Source organism: Cupressus sempervirens, chromosome 10 (genome assembly GCF_028749045.1).
Source record: "Cupressus sempervirens isolate cs-2001-9-10 chromosome 10, ASM2874904v1, whole genome shotgun sequence".
Taxonomy (NCBI): Eukaryota; Viridiplantae; Streptophyta; class Pinopsida; order Cupressales; family Cupressaceae; genus Cupressus; species Cupressus sempervirens.
Window position 1 is genome coordinate 689,140,007 of NC_143127.1, and position 23,260 is coordinate 689,163,266.

The 23,260-nt window shown below is 34.8% G+C and overlaps 1 pseudogene; it reads right to left on the reverse strand.

The window, feature by feature from the left end:
• Positions 1-613: 613 nt before the first annotated feature.
• On the reverse strand, positions 614-22,886 carry LOC149535716 (uncharacterized; annotated as a pseudogene).
• Between the last annotated feature and the right edge of the window lie 374 nt (positions 22,887-23,260).

The window sequence follows — 23,260 nt, forward strand, 5'->3', positions numbered from 1 at the left end:
ACAACAAAATGAAGATCCACTTTGTCTAAATATGAATAAGTATCGATTATAAGCATCAATGGCTGTCTATCCTTATTGTGATTTCATAGCTAATCATCATATCTAATATAACTCTTATTTTGCTAAATTGTTTTATATTGTTATTTACAAAAATGTGCACACTCATTATTTATCCTATAATAACTAATACCCTTGTTTTCCTTCAGCCATTCTTTTTCCCCCTAATTAACCTTCCCCTTCAACAATCAATGTTCTAGCTTTGAACCATTTCATACTATTTATAATAGTCACTAAAACTGATTCGAAGCCAAACTAAACAAATTGAAATAGGTAATCAAGAAAATCAATGTTTGTTCAATGCTCTTGTATCAGCAATTCGAAGTATTATGTTTGTTACTCATGAAAAGTTAATACACATAACTCTCATAAACCTAAATTGAAAAACAATACCCATTTAACTCTCATTCATAACTCTCATAAACCTAAATTGAAAAACAATACCCATTTAACTCTCATAAACGAAAATGAAAATCATATATAAAATAGTTAAACCTACTTCATCGCTCCATCAAAATAATTAATAGAGTGCTCTACATTTTACTCATGCAAGGAAAATATCTCAAACTTGAGAAAGTGAAGAGACACCCTATAACACTGGTGGTGGCTGGATTTGACAGAAAGCATTGAACCAATCATCTGTGCAATCAGAACCATCATCACTAGCCTTGTGATCTGTGTCTGCACTATCTATGCAGCTCAATAAATCATCTTCTAGATAGGCATCCATTAAATACTGAGTTTCTATGCTTGACCCTCCTTCACACAATACTTCATTATATGTGTTCATGTTCTGGTTTTGCCTTGGCTGAAGCCATGTTTCTTCATCTTCCAAGACAAAAGTCTCATCTATTACAAGATCATCGGCAACACTTGATGAATGTTGTTCGCTACAATTAATGGAAGAATGTATACAATCGGACTGAAATATTTCAGTTGACATATTGTGAGAATAAGAGAACAGTGAGGCGGGAAAATCAGGTGAATCATTTTGTTGACTTGGAAACGGCGGAGAAGACAAATTGTTTGCATGTGAAACTTCGTTTATCAATGTACTATCCACTATCCTGCATGCATACATGACGGGCCCGTTTGGCAATGGGAATACGAGTGGAATAGGCATAAGTATGTTTTTAAAATTTTGAATTCTTTGTTTGGATGCACCAAATTGGAATTGGAATAAAAATAAAATTGAAATACGTATTCCAATTTCGGCCAAAAATGAGGATTTTCTATTCCACTTAAATATGTGGAATATGAATACGTATTCCTATTCCAATTTGTTTTGTTTTAGGAAACATAAATTTTTGAGTCCATGCATTCCACATCAAATTATGGGTGAACAAACAAGAATAGGAATACATAACCTCATTTTCTATTCGAGAATAAGAATTCCAGAAATTACTCCTATTCCCATTTTTATATTCCCGCAGCCAAACAAACCCAAGTGAAATCATAGTTTGACCCTTTCCAACACGCTTCTTCAACTTGATGTTCCACACATTCTTAATCTCATTGTCTATTCTTCTAGGAAACATGGAATAATTCTTGACCACCTACATCAAATATACAACTCATTAATATAGAAACATTTTATTTGATGGCAGAAATAAAATTCATTAAAATAGAAACCTTTTATTTCGATGGCATGATGTGTGAATTAGAATATGGAAATTTTTGATGATAAGATCATAGTTAAATTGTGATGAAGTTATCAAGATTTAAGTGAAAAAGTGTTCATTTTATTAAAAGATAGGGTTGTCTTGACTCATGAAACATAAGTGGATGGATTTGACTTAAAATAAAATTCCCATTATAACAATATTACAAATGTAATTAAATTTAGAAATGCTTAGGTCATTTATCCAGTCATTTATTAGTGTATAATGCATTTAATAGTTGTATGTATCAATGAGTTCACATAAGATTTAAAAGATAAAATTATCTCATAACACTAATTCATATTATTGCTATTAAGATGAAATCAATACTAAGTATACTATTCATTGACATGACATATATTCTTTGAACCTTTTCTCATGAATCAATGAGTTTGATATTAAAAAAAACTATTCTATTCAAATATAAATATCACAATCTAATTAAAAGAAAAGACTATTCAATCATTTATCATAAATAAAGACACATGCAACCAAACAATTCACCTGACTATATAAAAGATTAAATGATTATCATCCAACCAATGACTTTGCCTAGCAATATGAACAATTAAACAATTATCATCAAATTGGGTTGCAAGCAGAGTGGGTTTAACCATGGAGAGAACTTCATAGTTAAGTGTACTCAAGCTAAACTAGTACTGGGAACGGTGATCTCTCGGGAAGTCCTAGTGCATCACCTAGATCTAATGAGTGTTAAGTGTTCCATTTATTGTCATGAGAGATGGATGCATGTGTGAATCACTACTCATGATTTATGTGTTAATGAGTTTGACTTAAAAATTACATAGTTAAATCCTAATAGAAATATCATAATTTGACTTGCTTTATCTCTTAGTTATCTAACTTGTTGCCCAAGAGTTTGTGAAGTTAAATAAATGCAGCTCCTTCTTGGGAAGTAAAACCTCCTTGTTTGATGTCTGGTATCAAGTAATTAATCCACCTCAAATGACAACTTTTGCATCTCAAGAGTTAGATGATATGCATGTTGCTGAGATTTCCTTCAAAGAAATTGTTAGATTGCATTGATTATGAAGAAGTATTATTTTTGACAGAGACAGTAAGTTTTTTTGGCTACTTTTGGAGGACTTTGTGGAAGAAGATGGGTATTGAGTTGATATTTAGTTCTATAGTCCACCTATAGATAGATGAACAAGAAGAGGTTGTGAATAGAAGCTTCAGTAATTTTTTGAGATGTTTAGCTGGACATAAGCTGAGTAATTGGGATATGGTATTGGCACAACCTATGTTTTCATATAATAATTATGTGAATAGGATTACAAGAAAAACACATTTTAAGATTGTTACTAGAATGGAGCCTAGAGGAGTATCAGATTCAAGAGAGATGTTGTCGGTGAAGTGAAGAGAAGTGTTGAAGTCGAAGAATTTGTTGGTTTTATGAAGTCTTTGCATGAGAAAGTGAAGTTTAAGTTAGAAAAAAGTAAGTAGAAGTATAAGGAGAATGTTGATAAGTCTAGAAGACATCATATTTTTGAAGTTGGTGATGAGGTGATGGTTCATTTGAAGAGAGGAAGATTTCCTATTGGAACATACATTAAGCTAAAAATGAAGAAGTTTGGACCTTGCAAGATCTCGAGGAAGTTTGACAGTGGTAATGCTTATAAAGTTGAGTTACTTGATGACATGGATATATCTCCTATATTCAATGTTTTTGATTTACATAAGTATCATGAGTTCGATGATGAAGTTTTTGTGCCTGATGATTATTCTAAGAAGAAGATTGAAGAGATTGAACATACATTAGATGAAAGAGTTCATTAAAGGACAAGAAAAAAGGCTTACTATGAATATTTGGTAAAGTGGAAGAACATATCAGTTGAAGATGGTACCTAAATTTCTCACTATGAGTTGGATTTAGCTCAATTTGTGACACTTGCATGATTCAAGAGAATAATTTCTTTCAATCTCAATTGTTTGATATAAGATCATCCTAGGTTGCCTTGCTTTCCTACTCATTTGTTTTCATTTTTCCTATTAGTGACAAGTTTTAGTGGTTGACAAGTTGCAGTTGCTACTGAGTTGTTCAGTGTTGACTAATTTGTCTAGTGTTGGCCAAACATTTGTGTTGAGGATTCCTTCATGTTTCGAGTGAACCTAATGTTTTATAACATCTAGCTCCTTCTTTGGCTGAGTTTATCTATGATCGAGTCTTAGTCTGAATTAACTTATGTATTTAATTTGGATCATGAATTTAATGTAAGGATTTTTTCTTGGGATGTGTGTAGACCATTTTAAGGTCAACCTTCTATTATCTAAAGATCTAGAATCTTTTGTAAGTCATTTTGGCAAGTATAAATAAGGGTGTTTAGGTTTAGGTTAGAAAATCACTTAGAGAGTTTAAAGAAGATGCTCCTAGAATAAAGAATTTGAAGCTATATCATGGATTTGAAGTAGTATTTTGTTTTTGGTTGTAATCCAAAAGGCCTTATAGCTGGGCATGTCTATTGATAATTTGATGAATCAATAAAGTGTTATTATTTGTTCTCTCCTTGGTGTTTTTCTCTTTTCTCTTTGCTTCCAGTGTTTTATTCAACAAGGTGTTTGAATAATCAGGTAGAGCTCTATCCATAGCCATTCAATCCCTCCTTGTGTCACTTGGACTAGTCATCAAATTTATCTACACCTTCATGTGATCATTCTTTGTGTTTCCTCTTCTTTCTTATGTTGTAATTGGTAAATTGACATGTACATGGACTAAACACCTAAGAACATTGAATTTGGGTTTAAAAAGAACAAATTAGTAAGTGATAAATGTTGGGAGATCTTTTAGGATGTTGGTTTTGTGTTAGACTTTCGTTGCAATCTTTGTGAGGTGCTTTCTTGTTGTTTCTTATCCTTAGAAAAAGTTAGTCCTTGTTTATCCTTCTTTCCAAGGATCTCCAAGAGGGGCATCACACATGTCCCTACTACAAACTGATTATCTTGTATTTCTTTTCCTTTTCCTACAATCATGACCTTATTTGGAAAATAAATATTGTTTAAAACATCCATTCTATTTTGGTCTTCAACAATTCTTGATGGATCTTTGAGTTCTCTATGTCATCCCAATATACTTCTTAAAATTAAAATATCAACATTTAAATCCTTTAAGCTCCTATACCTAACGTTGTGAGTAGTGAGAATGTCACAAAATAAAAAATTGTTCCAATATGATATATTAGTAACCTCACTAGTCTTCCAACTCAAATGATTCAACAAATTGTCTATGCTTGGAATGGGAAAACCATATATGATAGTACTATTATTGAAATTTATGCATATTTGTGCTATAGGGACAACATAATGTCTGATAGTCTTTTTCAAAAATTACTTCATGATTACTTCTTTGAAATCTAACTTTATAATCTCAACTTTGTTATTCATTACAATATCTTTAACTTGATTGTAGTCTCATTTTCCAATTATTCAATTTTAGCCACTATTTCCCCAACCTCCTCATCTTTATTGTTTTATTTTATGCCTTCCAAGAGACATATTCCTACCAAAAAATTATTATCCTCTAATTTTCCATTTCATACAATCACATCATTTTTAGGAAGAAAACTATTGTTCAACATACATTCTATCCATTTGCCTTCAAAGACTCTTGCCTCCTCACGATTCATTTCATGTTTCCCTTTCAAATCACTTTTTTCCTTAAAACCTCTTTCATACTTCATCACTGCTAGAGTAAGAAGTTTCTTCTCTCTTGCATTAAATTCCTCTCTATGATTTAAGCACTTTTAAATTACATGTCTCCTCACACCTATAATAAAATATTTATAAAAGAATAACTTCTTTATAGTGTATACCATCTTTTTCTTCAACAAACTTCCTCTAAGAATTTGTAGAGACACCTTAATACTTCTCCACTCCCAAATCTTGTTTCTCTGATATCAAAATGATGGATATGACTTCGAAAATTGAAAAATATACAATCATCCATGACATTCATGGTGATGAAGATTTCAAAATGAAATAAAATAAGGAGTAGTGAGGAGTAGCTATTAATTTGATAAAAACTTAAAGTTCTCACAATATAGCATGACAACAAAACATTATATGAGTTGATTAAAGAACCATGAATAATCTAGAACAACAAAATAAACAACCATTTTCTACATATGGATAAGTATCAATTATAAGCATCAATGGACATCTATCCTTATTGTGATTTCATAGCCAATCACTCTATTTAATAGAACTCTTCTTTTGCTAAATGTTTTTATATTGTTGTTTACAAAAGTGTGCACTTGCATTATATATCCTATAATAACTACTACCTTTGTGCTCCTTCAGCCATTCTCCCCTTAATTAACCTTCCTCTTCAAAAATGAATGCAACTTTCTATTCTACCTTTGAACCATTTCATACTATTTATAATAGTCACCAAAACTGATTCAAAGCCAAACTAAACAAATTGAAATAGGTAATCAATAAAATCAATATTTGTTCAATGCTCTCATATTAGCAACTTGAAGTATTATATTTTTTACCCATGAAAAGTTAATATAAATAACTCTCATTAACCTAAATTGAAAAAAAAATACACATTTAAGTCTCATAAACCAAAATGAAAATCATATATGAAATAGTTAAACCTACTTCATCACTCCATCAAAATCATCAATAGAGTTCTTTACTTTTTATTCATGCAAGGAAAATATCTCAAAATTGAGAAAGTGAAGAGACAACTATAACACTAGTGGTTCCTAGATTTGACACAAAGCATTGAACCAATAATCTTTGCAATCAGAACCATCATCACTACCCTTGTGATCTATGTCTGCACTATCCATGCAACTCAATAAATCATCTTCTTGATAGGCATCCATTAAATGCTGGGCTTTTATGCTTGACCCTCCCTCACACAATACTTCATTATATGTGTTCATGTTCTAGTTTTTCCTTGGCCAAAGCCATGTTTCTTCATCTTCTAAGAAAAATGTCTCATCTATTACAATATCATTGGCAACACTTGATGAATGTTGTTCACTATAATCAATGGAGGAATGTATAAAATTAGACTAAAATATTTATGTGAATAGAAGTTAAGTGTATGGGTGACTCATTGAGATTTATCTCATGTGTAGTTGAAGGAAGCTTCATCATAGTACCATGATGATGTATACCAGTGCGCAAGTGTGTACAAACAATATGGTGTGAGATATGGTTAAAATACCAGTGCAAGTATTTAACAATGTAGGATAGAGCATAGTAGAGAATTGGATTGTATGGCCTTAGGAATTATTTTGGTTTATTACTCCATAACTTATTTTATATTATGTCAAGCATGTGAACACATGAAGGCCAACTGAGCATAGTTTTGTAAATATGTGAGATATAAGTAAAGATCTTATCTTGCGAAGATAAGTGTGCTATCTATGATAGATGAGCAAGTGTTATATACTATTATATATAGAGATTGAAAGAATTATGAGCCTTATGTGATGTGAATTTTGATGTATGATTAGAACAAGTGTGAAGTACAATAGATAGTAAGTATTGTACATATATCTATTCTTGTGAAGAACTAAATTGTATAATTGCATGTTAGGCCAATGGGCTCTTCTTTCATACATTGTATTTGTTCTACCAAATCCTAATAGGGTTGAGGCTTATAACAAGGCATAGTCTCCTACCAGGGATTGGAGACACTATATGTACTTCATTGACTCCTAACAAGGTCAGTATCCCTAATAGGATCCTATTGTTTAGTGACTTGTCTAATGGGTATCATTCCCATCAGGGTTTTCCCTTGGCCAAGGTTTCCCTAGTTAACAAATAATGGTGTTATGAGTTATCTATGTGCATGGTTAAATTTACTATGTAAAATTTTTTTGGTTTACTTTCATATTCAATTTATAAAGTAATTAACAATATTCATTTGTGGGAAAAAGTTTATAGAATATTGATCCACCATTGCCCCCCCCCCAACCTCTAGTATTATCTATTTCTAACAATTAGTAAGATCCTTAAATATATGGAATAGTTGAAGAAAAATCTTGAAGAAGCTCTTGAGGAGATTGACCTTCTTATTGAAGAAAGAGATAACCTAAAAGATAGTTATGAAGATGTGAAAGTTTTCATTAGCAAGTTAAATGACAAAATTGATGATTTAGAATCTAGGAAGGAATCAATTGTGCAAACTAGTGATAATGATGAAGTAGGAGATCTTCAAAAGGAAAATGAGGTATTGAAACATGAACTGAAAATAATTGAACTAAAGTTGAGTCTTAAGAGAAATGGTGGCAAGAATGAATCATAACTAAAAGTGAGTTCAATGTGGATCATAGACCCTAGTTAAGTCAAGTTACATCTAAACTAGATGCTATCAAGATTGGACATGTTGAGTTAGAGAGTTACAACATTATTGTGAAAGGACAATTAACACAAGATAAGAAGTATTTAGAGAAACTTTATTCCAGTCTTGAAATGATAGATCAACAAATATTTCATCAGAGACCTGATGACAAGATAGGAATTTGATATCTAATTGGAGAGAAAACAACCAAGAAATGTATTGAATCACCTAAGGAATCTAATTTGAGTAGTGTAGAATCAAGCACATCTACTGAAGTACCAAAGGAAGTAGATTTAATTGATTTATCAGCAAAATAGATTGGACCTAAGAAAATAGAGTGAGTTGATAAACCTAAGCAAGATGAACCACTCAAGGAAGTAAGACATGATTCAAAGGTAGATGCTTCATATGTAATGAAGTTGGACACATGAAAAGAGATTTCATAGTTAAGTCATTTAAACCCATTACTAATTTCTAATGTTATAATTGTCATGGTTATGGACATAACGTAGTAGAATGTAAGAAACCTAATTTTGATGGTAATAATGCAAATAGTAGAATGTCTAGGAATACTAACCTTGCACATAATGAAAGAGGAAAATGATAGAACAAAGCCAATGATGGAGAGGCATCTAATGGAGAGAAGAATCAAAATGGAACTAATAAGACGAGAAATGTACCTATATGTTAGTTATGTAATAACTTCAGACACACAACAAGACACTACAGAAAGGACATAAGGGACATTAATAGAAATCCAAATAACAAAAGGAACAACAATAGAAATGATAGAAGGAATGTTAATAGGAGTGACAACAATTAGAAGGAAGCAATTAAGGAACATGTTGATGAATTCAAGGAAGCATTTGTGATAGCTAAAGATCTAGAGAGCTTTTAAATAGTGTGGAAGGAACAATTTTTCGATGCCCCTGATAAGACATTGAAGTCATAGATTGTTTGTGACTCATCCTAACTGAATTAAGTAGTTTTAGTTGTGGTAGGGCATTAGATAGCTAGAACTAATGTTAGAGAGAGAGTTGGAAGCTGTGCAGCTAACAAGAGGTTAATGACATAGAGAGAAGGCTATGGTCAACTGTGCAAGTCTTGATATGATCACAATGAGAAATAATTAAGAAATCAAGCTTACTAGTATACAGAGACAATATTTGAATCTATGGTAGATACACATTTAATGCGCATTGCAATTTGATGTGATTTAAGGATCATAAGAAATATTGTATGTACCATTTGTTCATGTGAAGTGTCTTGAAAAAATTGAAGAGTGATTTGATAGCGAATTGAAGTGTGAAGTGAAGTTTGAGAAGCAAAAAGTTGCAGAAGCCCTAAATATGTTTTTAAGGTATTTTGTGAAGCTTGAATTCATGTTTTTTAGTACATTAAGTTATATCTCAAATGGAAAGTCAGAATGTGTATGATGTAGGTGAAAGACAACAATATGAGTTTAAGAAACATCTATTTATTTCTTTATTGGATGATCCATTGGGTGCAGTTTTGCAAGTTCCAAAAAATGTGTTGCATGTCGAGGATATAAGAAGTTACATCCATTGTAAGATTGAAAGCATAGATGATGAAGATATTCATGAGGACTCAGTAAAGATGTGTAATAATGAATTATCCTTGAAGTTTTAGTATGCACACCTAGAGAATTTGAATCTAGTGAAGTATATGTTTTATAAAGAGTTTGACAATCACGATTGGACTCAAATCATTTTGAGTAGGGTACATGATGATATGTCTTCATTAGGAGATGAGAAGATTGTTATTGACAATGACCTAATTTACAAGGTCGCGGGATTGATTAATGAAGTTTGCAATCTTTTAATGAGAAAAATATTAGGAAGATGGTTGAGACAAACCTAAATATGAAGTTTGATAGAAGAAACATGAAGGCAAACTCAATTTAGGATAGAGGAGTAAAGTTGTTATCCAAGATATTAGAGTATAAGTTGAACCATGGATCAAGGATTAACTCTGTAACAACTTGATTTTTGCATGTAACTTATGTAAAGGCTATGCAAGAAAGAAAGGTTAATTTGTGTGAAATTATCAGATTCCAACTATTGGACAACATTGCGAAGATTAAGAAGACAAAGAATGCAGTTTTTAGACTTGAGTCCTTGTTGACTCATATACATTTTATGCTACAAAGAAGTTTCCTAGATTGATAAGTTGGGACAACAACAATTGCACAATCAAGTTGGTGACTCAATGCTATAGGTATAAACTAAAAATGTTAGAGATGATTACATTGATAAGATGATGAAGAACTTTTAGATTGAGATAAAACAAACGTATAGGATACCTCCCTCTATGGTAGAGAAGTATAAGGAAGAGATACACTTCATGGTGGAACCTGACGACACATGCATGGAAGTAGTAATTCCCAGAGTTAAATTTATAGAATCTATGGGATATGAGATTACCACAAAGCTCATAGAAGGGTATGGATAGATTTTTCTTGAATCTAAGGACACAAAGTGCCCTAGATGGGGTACATATGATGAAAATATAAGAATACTTCATTCAAAACTATACAAAAAAGAAAGCAAGAAAATGGTTGAGGAACAAATAGATTCCATTTTTAAGGAATCAAGCATGATAATGGAAGAATTTGATAAGATTAAAGGTATTACGGTAGAGATGAAGGCCAATGGATAGACTAAAGTGTCAAAAGCGACTCCCATTGTAGTTGTAGGACCTTCAAAGGTTGTGATAGTAGCACAACCATGTGCGCAAGCCCCAATCACAACATATGCAGTAGTTGAACCACTTAGATCAAGGAGTGATCAACCTAGAAGTCAGCTAGAGGATGAATCATCTATTGTGCAAAGAAAATCAAAGAGATTGGTGAAGGTGAAGAATGAACCTGCACTAGCAATCAAGAAAAGGGTCAAGAAGACCACCAAGAACCCTAGAAAGAGAAGAAAAATAGTGCAAGTCAAACTTTATGAGGAATTAGAGGATGAAATTGTAGATAGACCAGTAATCCAAAATGTGAAAGAAGGAAGAACAACAATTGGAAAGAAAGTATGGAAGCCAAAGGTAGAAAACCTTAACATGCAAATTATTAATGATGATAATTTTGTACAATTAAATAAATATTATTATTTGTAGTAATATGGATAGAAGGTAGTTAGAAAATTCCATATAAGGAACATGATTTTGAGGAACAAAAGATTTGAAAATATATAGAATAAGATACCAAAGAATCTATTTAATAGGCTTGTAAATAGGAAAAGGGGAATATTAGAGGAAGATATGAATATGAGGATCACAATGATAAACAAACTATGTGATGTTGATTCTAGGTAGGAATTAGATAGAATTTTGAAAGGTATTGAGTCCTTGCTGAGGAACAAAAGAAGAGAAATTATTTTGATGGGAGGCAATTATGAAGCTGTTAGTAAAGAAATTGAGGAGGCAATTGTAAAGTATATGACTATAGTTCCTAAGGTGAGTGCACAGTCTAAACCTAAGAGTTTGGTATATGTACAAGTACATACACCTTCCAAGGAAGAGGAAGAAGCAAAGGAAACACATTAGACACCCTCATCACCTCACATTGTTATGGGTATTTATTCTATGCAAGTGGATAGTACACACATAATTTTGGATACAAAAGAGAACCCTTTTGTAGCATTTGGCCAATCCATTGTCGGCAATATTACTACTCACTCTAGCTTTGATGATGAGGAAGAAGAAAAGAAGAAAGAGGCAGAGGCAATAAAGAAGGAAAGAATACAAAGAGAAAAGGTAGAGAAGAAAATGAAAGAAGAAGAGAAAAAGAAGAAGAAATTAGAAGAGGAAAAGAAAAAGGGAGAAGAAGAAAGGAGGAAAAGAGAAGAAGAATCGAAAGAGAGAGAAGAAAAAGATAAGAAGAAACTTGAGGAGGAAGCAGAAACGTTAGCTGAAGAAAAAAAGAAGGCTAAGGAAGAGAAGAAGAGCACTAAACTAAAAGTAGTTCTACTCTTTCCTACAATAGTTCTAGTGACAATAATAGCAACATCAGTAGCCATTCTATCAGTGGCAGCTGTAGTGACATCAGATGATGAAGATCAAAAAGGCTTAATGAGCACTTTGAGTAAATTGTTTGAGAAAATTAAATCAATAAAGTCTTTGGAGAAGACATTAAATGAAGTATAGACATAATATAGTCAAAGGTCATGGAGTTGGTGAAAACCTTTGATAAGGAATTCACAACTTTAGCAGAAGTAGCATCAGTGCAAGCTCAAGTAAAACATGATGCAACACTATTTAACATAGTGTGCACCAATATGCGCAATGATCTAAAAGTACTTGATGGAAACATCAAGGGATTGATAAATCATATTGATGAAGAGAAATGACTATATGGACAATGTGCATAGTCATGCAAGTATCTTACAGACTTTGAGAGTAAAATTAAAGGTAACTTAAGTGAACTTGAAACACTTTTTGTCAAGTTTCAACTCCTAGAATCTAGAATTGAAGACTATGAAGTAGAAGTGGAGAAGATACATTATATGATCAAAAACATGGAATATAATAAAAATAAAGTAGCAAGGATATTATCTAGTGTTAGAGAGATTTTTTCATTAAAAGTCAGTAGATTGTAGAGGAAACTTGAGGAATATCTTACAGCTAAGGTTTCCTATGACAAGTTTTCCTACACTGACTTGAGTGTAGTTGAAGTGGCATCCTATGCACTTTTTGCACTAATCAATATGTCAAAGATAGTAAAGGATAACTATAAGAAAGAGATAGAAAGACTAAAGGTTGTGTATGTAGATTGTTTTTCCAGATTAACAGGTTGATCAACGACAGACCCAAATTTTTGTATACAAATTTTGACACCCATGCCATTGATGTCAAAGGTGGAGTATTATGTAGAAGGAAAATTGTATGGATTTATAGATTTATATGTATATATAAGGGGGAGTTTATTTATGTATTAGTGTAAAGTAGTAATAAGGAATGTAATGATCCATCAAACCATGAATAAAAATTTTATGTGTTGAAGGCAACTATTTGTAGTTACTTTTATTTCTTTTTGTTAAGTATGACATCATTTTGGGACTTAGCCAATTTTCCCAAATGTTTTCTTCAATTTCAAAGGGGATGATGTTTGCAAATATGATCACATAGATGTCTCGATGGTTGTCACTTATGGAAACATATATTCAACATTTCATTTATGCATTTAGAGTTAGAAGTTTGTCTAAGTGTTAGACAGATTGTAGTAGCACAATGAACAGATGTTAAGTGTATGAACGACTCATTGAGAGTTAGATCATACATAGTTGAGGGAAGCTTCATCAAAATACCATGATGATTTGTACCAGTGTGCAAGTGTGTATCGATTGTACGACATGAGATATGGTTAAAATACTAGTACAAGTATTTAATAATGCAGAATAGAGCATAGCAAAGAATTGGATTGTATGACATTAGGAATTATTTTGGTTATAAAATAATTAACAATTTATGATGATACAACTATGAGGATATTAATCCATAAGTTATTTTATATTATGTCAACCGTGTGAACACATGAAGGCCAACCTGTAGACACCTTAAAATCCTTTAGAAAATAAAGTATTTTTATTTTCTGAAAAAAATCCCTGATGACATCATCATTAATTAATTTATTTATTTTTATGCCATTAAATCCCTTTATCTTAATTAAAAATATTTAATTAAGGAATCCCTCCCAAAAATGTTTAAATCTTATTTAAACATTATTTCCTTATTTATTAATTATTTAATTAATAAATTGACCAAAAATCCCAAAATAATTTTTTTTTTTTTTTTTGTCCAAAACTTGGCCAATTTCCTTAAGACCACTAACCTCTTCCAAAATCTTCTAAATCCTTCTTTAATTTTGATTAAAGGCTAATCCCATCATTTCCTACCCCTAATCCCAACTCAAAATATTTAATTAAGATTAAATATTAATCCTCATATTTATTAAAAATATTTTAATAAATATTTCCTCAACCTAAACTCTTGAAATAAATAAAACTTTATTTATTTTCTAAAAAATCTTATTTATCCTCATCCTAAAAGCCTAGAATCTTCTAGAAGATGTCAATTCTAATCCTAAACCCCCCTCTAACCTTGTCACATTCCCTAAACAAGGTTAGCCAACTCCTAAGCTAATCCTAATCCCTCTTCTAATCATGTGCACAACTTAAGCAAGGGTTAAGACTTGCTAACCCAAGCCAAAGTCAATAATCTCATCCTCCTCCCAACCACCTCTAAGCCAAAGTCAACAATCTCATCCTCCTTCCAACCATCTTTATTTATGACCCAACCATCTCTATTTGACCCAACCATCCCCATTTATGGCTCAACCTCCCTCATTACTCCTTTGACCAACCCATATCCTACCCTCTCACATCCAATCACCTTGTGACATGTGTCACCTCCTAATTGGCTTTAAACAAGCACAATCCATGTGCTCCCCTTTGAGTGCATCCTAGCCATCCCTTACCATCTTGCCATCCTTGCATCCTGATTGTCCATCCTTCCACCCCTTGGCCTATAAATAGAAGCCTCTCCCTTCACTAAAATCATCCACTTTTGAAGCAAACTTATAATGCTATTTTGAAAGCCTAAAAACTACCAAAATACTATTATAATGCTGAAAACCCTCCATACCTTCATTGTTGAATCATTCATCCACACTCATATTTGATTATCACTCATCCATTTGGAGCTTGAGCACATCGTGAGCATACATCCACTATCCATCAGGGACATAGCTTCGTCATCATGAGAAGCACTTGAGGAGTTTACCATCTTTGGTCTACTTTCCTCAATTTTGTCTTCTTTGGTCCTATCTTAAGTGTTTATTTGTTTTTAGTATTGAGAATGCTTTTTATAGATTAGTGTTCATTTTACTCTACTAAAATAGGTGATACATTTTGGCACGCTCGGTGGGACCCACTTCACGGGTTCTTTGCAAACATGCTAATGTGATTTAGAGTGTTTTCATATTTTTCAAGCTTATAGGTGGACGGAGCACTTTGAATTCTTCTTCCTCTTCTTGTCTATATTCTTCTTCTATTCCATCTACTTCTTCTTGTGGGATCTTGGCCATTTTTTTATTTTTATTTTTTATTTTATTTTATTTTTAATATTAAAAAAAAAAAATTTAAAAAAAATCTCATCTTCTCTCTTCTTCAAATTTTCTTAAATAAAAAAAAAATACCCCTTTTTTTTGTGAAAGTTTGGTAGAAATATGCATATTCATATATATGTGTTGTAAAAAAAAAAATTCAAAAAAGTGTAAAATACTAAATCACTATCCAATCATGCGTAGTCCACGCCCATTGGATCTGCCATGTTAGGAAGTCAATTTTTTTTTTTTATGCCTATGACAGCCATATGGCCATGAAATTTAAACTTGCACTTTGATGATGTCAGCATGACATCATTTCTACATGCCCTTTTAAGCCTTGAGAAGCAACATTTGGTGTTTTGCTCATAACTTGAGCATCGGGACTCCGTTTTCAGAAAATGAAATATCGTCGAAAAGATGGTTCCGAGCCCGTCATGATGGTATTGTTTTTTATAATATTTTTCAGCTTTTTAGATACTGATTTTCACTATCAATGACTGAACTTTGATTATTTTTGCAGGGATATTTGCTAACTCATGCATTATTGGTTGAAGACTTCTATGAAACCACTAATCACGTTTCTTGCAGGTTTTCCTTACATGGTTTAATCCTCTTGGAAAATGAACTTGAATGTTTAAACACTTGTCTTTGAATGCATGTTGCTCAAATCAAATCTTGAATGCCATGGATTAAAATATAACATTTTCATTGGAATGCATGATCAACACAATCTTGGATGCTAAAGGTTAAAGAGAATGAATGCAATGAACATTTGATTTTGGGTATTAAAGAACATTACAAATCAACACACTTCAACTTTGGTGCTTAAAATGATCTTCATTCAATCTTGAATGCTCTAAAGTGAAAATGTTCTTATTCCCTCCTTTTAAAAGCTTTCATGCACACGATTTACTTATGTTGACGATCTCTCGATTTCCATTATGTTGACGACGCTGTCAAGTTGGAATGAACATTGTATGCCATAATCACAAGTGTCTTCAATCATAGCTTACAAAATCTAAATCATCAATTGGAATGAACACGTGTCTCTTTAACACAAAGATCACATATGTGGTCTTGTTTTACACTTTTTAGGAGGCCTACTTGGGGATTTCATCACCCCTTGGGACGACCTCAACTCTAGCATTCTAGCAGAGTATAAACATTAGGAGGTGAATCGAAAGACACCTTTCTTGGAAGCACAATATTGTCACTCTTGGCTAAGCCCCAAAGAACTTTATACCTTTGGGAAGTGAAGGTGGAGATTTGGGTTACCGTTTCCTCCCGGCTAAGTGGCATTATTTTCTTTCATCTACAAAATTGGGCCTCACGTACCTTGCGTATATCGAGGACACCTCTAGCTAATCTTGTATATCCTAGCAAAACATTTTATAGGGCTATTGGTGTGTTTGACGTGCTTGAGTGTTCACAATCCTCCCCATGTTTCAAAAAAAATCATGTCCTTTTGCTAAAGAGATCACTTGTCTTTCCTTTGAAATGGTTGTTAGCAAGTCCATTCGCAACAACTATACATCTAGTTTGCTCCATTTTATGTAGTGATAAATCATTCAACCCAAATGAAAGGCATACTTAGCGTAGTCACTGCCTCATCCAAGATTCATCCAAAAATTAGCTAAAGTCTTCTTAGTCATTCCCCTTTGGAGTGAGTCTTTCCTTATAGCTTAATCCAAATCCAAATCTAAGCTTACCAATTTATCCTAATCTACATTTTCAAATCCATCCATATACATCCTTCATCCAACTCATCCCCAAAACATCATGTCACAATCCTATTACGATGAGTTTTGTCATCCCACCTTTTCTCCCACCTCATCCTATTCCAATGATGATGATGATCTTGTCGACTATGATGGGTATATTGAAAGCCTTAGAGATATTTCTCCAAACATCCCCCAAAATCCAAACATTCCTCCAAACTGCTCCATCCTTCCTCCATGTATACCCATTAGTATTCCCTACCATACCTTTGACAAGGGAAATCCATTACTATCCTCATCTTTACTGCCTTCCTATATTGTGCCCACATATTCCTCTTATACATCAGTCATATCTCCATCTTCCTCTGCCTTCATCTCCCAGTCTTCGCCATTCCAAAACAATTCTAGTAGCTACATCCCTAGTCCAAATCCACCATCCCAATATCCTTCAAACCCCTTTCCAAATCCTCTAATCAATCCTAGTCCTACAATGCATCACCCCAATCCCCTTACTCCTCCTAGTCCAACACACTTGTCTCCAAGGAATTTTACAAGGAAACCCAAAGCAAATCCATCTCCCACACCCATCATTCCTCTTACATCATCTTATCGCTACCATCCCTATCACATCCACCCCACTCATCAAACCCCTTCCATCTCCTACCTCCCATCCATCGAATCCCTCCAAATCCTATCCACATCACCTCCTCCTAGCATTACCCAAATCCCATGTAAAAAACCTACTAAGTCCATTCCCCATCAACCCATCTCCACTGAAGAACCTCCCACCCATCCATCTACCTCACTTAAAGAAACCATCCATACTTCTCCTATCATACCATCCACTCCCATCCATCCCTGTCAGGATCTTGTCCAAAAGCATGTTGAAATATCCTACAACACAAAAGAAGATCCCACCATGCCATTTATTCTCCTACATGATTCACCTTTACCATTTACTCCATCCAACGAGAAATCACCATCCCTTCCATATCCAAATCCTACCATCATACCTAATCCATCTCAAGATCCATTTCCATCCACCAATCCAAATCAAGATCCTCTCCTTCCATCCCCTTTGCTTCATGATTATACATCTCCTATACTTCCTGGTGATAGATCTGTAGAAGAAACACTTACTATCATACCCGAAGCTTTGCTTCCTTCAGCTAGTAATGGACTCACATCTTGTGTTCCAAATAATGAGCATCATATTGAAGAAAGAAATAAAAGTGTATCTATAGATGTTGGTATCCCTCCTACCCCTTCATTATCACAAGTCCTTCCACCTTTACCCCAAAGTTTGCCTCCACCTTGTTCTTATCCTACTACTTCTTTTCAACCCTCCATTTTGGGTCCGTATATCCCTTATCTAAATCCCCCACCCTTTCCATCCATTTTGGGTCCTTATATACCTAATATGAATCCTTTATCTCCTCCATCTATTTTGGGACCTACACCTTCCCCGTTTCCATCTATTTTGGGCCCATATCCTTCATTCCCTCCATCCATCTTGGGAAATTATATCCATCCATATCCTATGTTCCAACCTATCCTTCCATCCCCTCAAATCCACCAACTAGATCATCAAAGGCACACATCCTTGAATCCCTTCCAACCTTCAACTTCTATCTTTCCATCCACAATTCCTCCATCTCCTCCATGCTCTTGTTCCCATCCCATGGCTAATAGAAGCATATTGGATGCCAAAATAAAAAACTATAAATCCAAAAATCCACAACAATCCAAGTCTCGACATGTCCCTTCTAAAATACATGTTCAAGAAGAGAAACATTTGATACAAATCAAAGAAAAAGTCAAGAGGCCACAAAGGCCCAAGCTGCAAAAGTCAAAAATCATGTGGATACCTAAGATGCTCATAAAAGAATTGCATCTCAAAGAAAAATCTCAATTGGCATCCATTCATGCTACTCAGAAAGCCTCATCCATTCAACCTTTATCCAAATCTCCATATAAACATCCTTCATCCCCCCAATCCACTCTTAGTCCATATGCTTCTTATCCTAAAATTCCCATCCTCCATCTTCTGACTCTACTTTTAGTCCTTATCTTTCTCTTCCTCCATTTTCTCCTCAACCTCGATCAATACCATCTTCCCCACTATTTCACCACCTTTCAAGGTGTGTGCGGATGATGATCTTTCCATTTTCCTCATTCATTTACCCACAAGCCTCATGTCTTTCCATCCCTTACCGGCCAACTCTCAACTATCGTTCTGCTTGTATAATCCAATCCTTTTCAACTCCCTCCTTTCCTACCAACATCTATGAGTCAAAATGCAAAAAAAAAAAAAAAAAAAAAAAAAAAAAAAAAAAAAAAAAAAAAAAAAAAGAGTCAAAATTTTTTTTTAAAAAAAAATCATCCACTGGTGAAAACTTGGCAATTCAAGCACCATGGATAAGTACCATGATGAAAACTTGGCAAACAAGTGTCATGCATAATCCCTTTATCCAAATGCTCTATATACTTGGGGGCATGTTCCATCACCCACCATACCCATCTCATCCCACCATACCCACCACATCTTATCCATTTCACCCACCATCCTCCTTCGGATCTTGATAAAAATAAAGTCCACCACTAGATACATGCTTTTGGTCATCCTTTTGACATCCATTCCCCATTGAAGTTTGTCTCCACCTATCCTTTCTCCACTCCCCCTTTCATCCATATAAACCCTCCCTCATCCTCATCCACTGAATATTATTATCCCCTATCTTCCCTGCTCCTTCACCTTTTCTATCCTAGCTTCCCTCTACACCATCCACCCCTCTATCCTATCACACCCCTCATAAAAGAACTCCTCCTAGCTTCCATATATCTCCCTTATCCTCTTATTGATCAATCTTCCATCCTATCACTTCCCTCATAAACCCTCCCCTTGAATCATATAGACTGGGGGCACTATATTCCTTGGAGATCATGTCGTGTTCATCCTTCTTTTCCCCCCATCCTAGCCCTATTTTTTCTCTTTTCATTCCCAAAACCACTCGTTCCCTCTTCTTCTATCCTTGCACTTCTCACCATCTCTTCATCTTTCCCTCACCTAGTAAATCCCTTTTCATTGGTATCTAGCTCTCGTCTATCCCCATATACTCCAATGTCATCCATAAACTCCCTTCATTACCTCTTTAGGTACCTCACATGTTCTTGGTTACCTTCGTATTCCACCAAATCTCACTCACATCCTCCGTTTCACCCCCACAAACTCAAAAATACCCAAAAATTCAAAAATCATCCAACAATACCAAAAAAATTCAAAAATCACCCAAAAATACCCAAAAAAATTCAAAAATCATCCAACAATACCAAAAAAATTCAAAAATCACCCAAAAATACCCAAAAAATGCAAAAATCATCTAGCAATACCAAAAAAATTCAAAAATCATCCAACAATACCAAAAAAATTCAAAAATCACCCAAAAGCACCCAAAAAAAAATTCAAAAATCATCCAAAAATACCAAAAAAATTCAAAATCATCCTAACAATACCAAAAAAATTCAAAAATCACCCCGAAATACCAAAAAAAATTCAAAACTTGCCCAAACAATATCAAAAAAATACAATAAAATTCCAAAACATTCCAAACGGGGTCATAAATACCAAATATGGCCATTAAAGCTTGAAACATTAAAATACCACTCCAAAAATCCTCTCAAATTCTGATATTAAGAAGAAGCGTGGTAATGTCCTGAAACATAATTTCAAGCTTAGGAAAATCCAGCACAACTCGGATAGCAAAAGAGATGCCGCAAAGCCGATTGTCGCCTTCCTTCCATGCAACCATTATTAATGTGAATCAAGAAGGATTTTGAGTCTTATTTAAGTTGCAGTGGCCACGTTTAGTCTAATCAATTTCAACAAATCTATCAATACTGTCTTGTAGGCCCATGTGTCCTTTTTGGACCCCTCTAGCGCCTTTTTAGGCCTAAAAGCCTTTTTCAAGGCCCATGTGTCCTTTTTGGACCCATTTAGTGCCTTTTTAGGCCTAAAAGCTTTTTTTCAAAGCCCATGTGTCCTTTTTGGACCCCTCTAGCGCCTTTTTAGGCCTAAAAGCTTTTTTTTCAAAGCCCATGTGTCCTTTTTGGACCCCTCTAGCGTCTTTTTAGGCCTAAAAGCTTTTTTTCAAAGCCCACGTGTCCCTTTTGGACCACTCTAGTGCCTTTTTAGGCCTTAAATACTTTTTCAAGGTACAAGTGTCCTTTTTGGATCACTCTAATACCTTTTTAGGCTCAAAGCGCCTTTTTCAGGCCCTCGAACTACCTTTTTAGGCTTAAAGCACCTTTTCAAGGCCCTATTTTGATCCTTTTCGGCCCCCAAGACTTTATAGGTGCAAGCACCTTTTTCAGGCCCCCGAACTGCCTTTTTAGGCTCAAACGCCTTTTTCAAAGCCCTATTTTTGATCCTTTTCAGCCCCTGAGATGCCTTTTTAGGCTCAAGTGCCTTTTTCAGGCCCTTGAGACAATTTTTTTGGCTCACACGTCTTTTTCAAGGACCTCTTTAGACCATCACATGCCTTGCATAGATCCCAATGCCTTTTCCACGCCTCATAAACATCCGTCTCATCACACACCTAGAGAAATGTCCCCACATTTTGTCTTATTATTGTCTGTCATACTTGCTAAATCTACACAGACATTCTCGCCTATGAGTCATGGTTACCCTTACTCTACCAATTGTATTGTTCCCACTTTTACAAGTGTCAAACTATTTCATTATTTATCCCAAAAATACAAAAACATTAAAATATATATCAAAAATCCCAAAAACATTTAAATATTCGAAAAAAACACAAAAACATCCATATATCTTCCATAAAAATCCCACAAACAAAACATAACATTACATTATGAACAACATCTGTTGTCCCTTTGATTGTCACAACAATAAGCACAAACTTTCTATTCTCCTACGACAGCAACAACTACTAATGTTTGGCAGCTTTTTTTTATTCTGGCCTCCTTGGGGGAGGTGGCAAGATAGGATGTCCAAACAATGGCATTCCTTCAGACCCAGTCCCAGATGATGATGCCCTTGGAGTCATTCTCACACCTGCCCAAAGTGTATCCATGGGGATAGGGATGTTACGCCTCAAGAGGGTGTTTATCTGCTCCATAAAATGTTTTTCAGAGTATACAACTCCTCTCCTTTGCTCCAAAGGGACCGCTTGGTGATATAATCCCATGTAATATGCCGCCTCTTGTGCAACCCTCACTAATTGCTCCATGACATCTTTCATTTCTGCCCGTAGTCTTTCTGCTCTTGGAATAGTTGTTGTCCTTTGCGCAATATCACGTTCTCTTTCATATCTATTCTCTAACATTTTCATTGACTCCCTCTCATGTTTTACTGTATTTAATTGATTCTGGTACCATGTAATGCGCACATTACTTGCATTTAGCTGCTCTTGTGCCCTCCGTGCTAAACTATTGGTCTGCACTACTGACTCCTTGTACACTTCTACTTGCGACCGCAGGAGCACCAATTCATTTTCACATCTCTCCATCACTGCTCTCTCAGCTGCCAAAGTCGCCTCCACAGTCTTCACTCTTGTTTGCTCCATCATTAACATCATCCCTAGACGCTCAGCTTCTGTTCGTGCACCATCCTCTCGCGCTCTTTCAATCAGGCCTTGAAAGAAATTTGCATCTTTCTCCGCCTGGTCAGCCCGTTCTTTTTCCATTGCCAATGCTTTTTCCATCACCACCGGTGCATCATGAGCTTCTTGTACTGCCGCATCAGATTGCAATGCTCGAAATGGCCGAAATGCAGACAACACTGGGTCACCCTTTAGTTCCCCAGAGCTCTGCATCATATCCCCTAATTTACTTTTTCCCTTCTTCCATTCGACCACTGTTGGTCGCATCACGGATCTTTGTTCCCCTTCTGGAAGGGTCTCTTCTACAGATGGCTGATCTTCTGTACTTGCTCCCTCTAACCACACTTCCACCCTTGGTAAGTTTGTCTCCTTCTCTTTTTCCATCGCCTCTGTTTGTTACCTCGCACCTTTTGCTAATAGTTGCAGCAAGGTCGGATCTTCTTCTTCCTCTTCTGGCTGATTTTGAGTTGGATTACTTTTGCTAGCCTCCACCACTCCCCGATCACAACGCCGCACACTTCGACGTGGCAAGGTTTCTCTTCCTTCTTGTTGGCTTCGCTTTACACCCCGCTTCTGCCCTCGCACCCATTTCCTTTCTCCTTGGCTTTCATTTTCCTCTTCACTCCATCCCCCCGTTCCTCCTTCTATCGCCTCTGGCATTTTCTGCCTCTGCTCTTGCGAATCGGCCATTGATATTTCCCTCACAACTTAATTCTTCACTCCCACTTTTCTTATGCTTCAGCTAACACTTCTTGTTG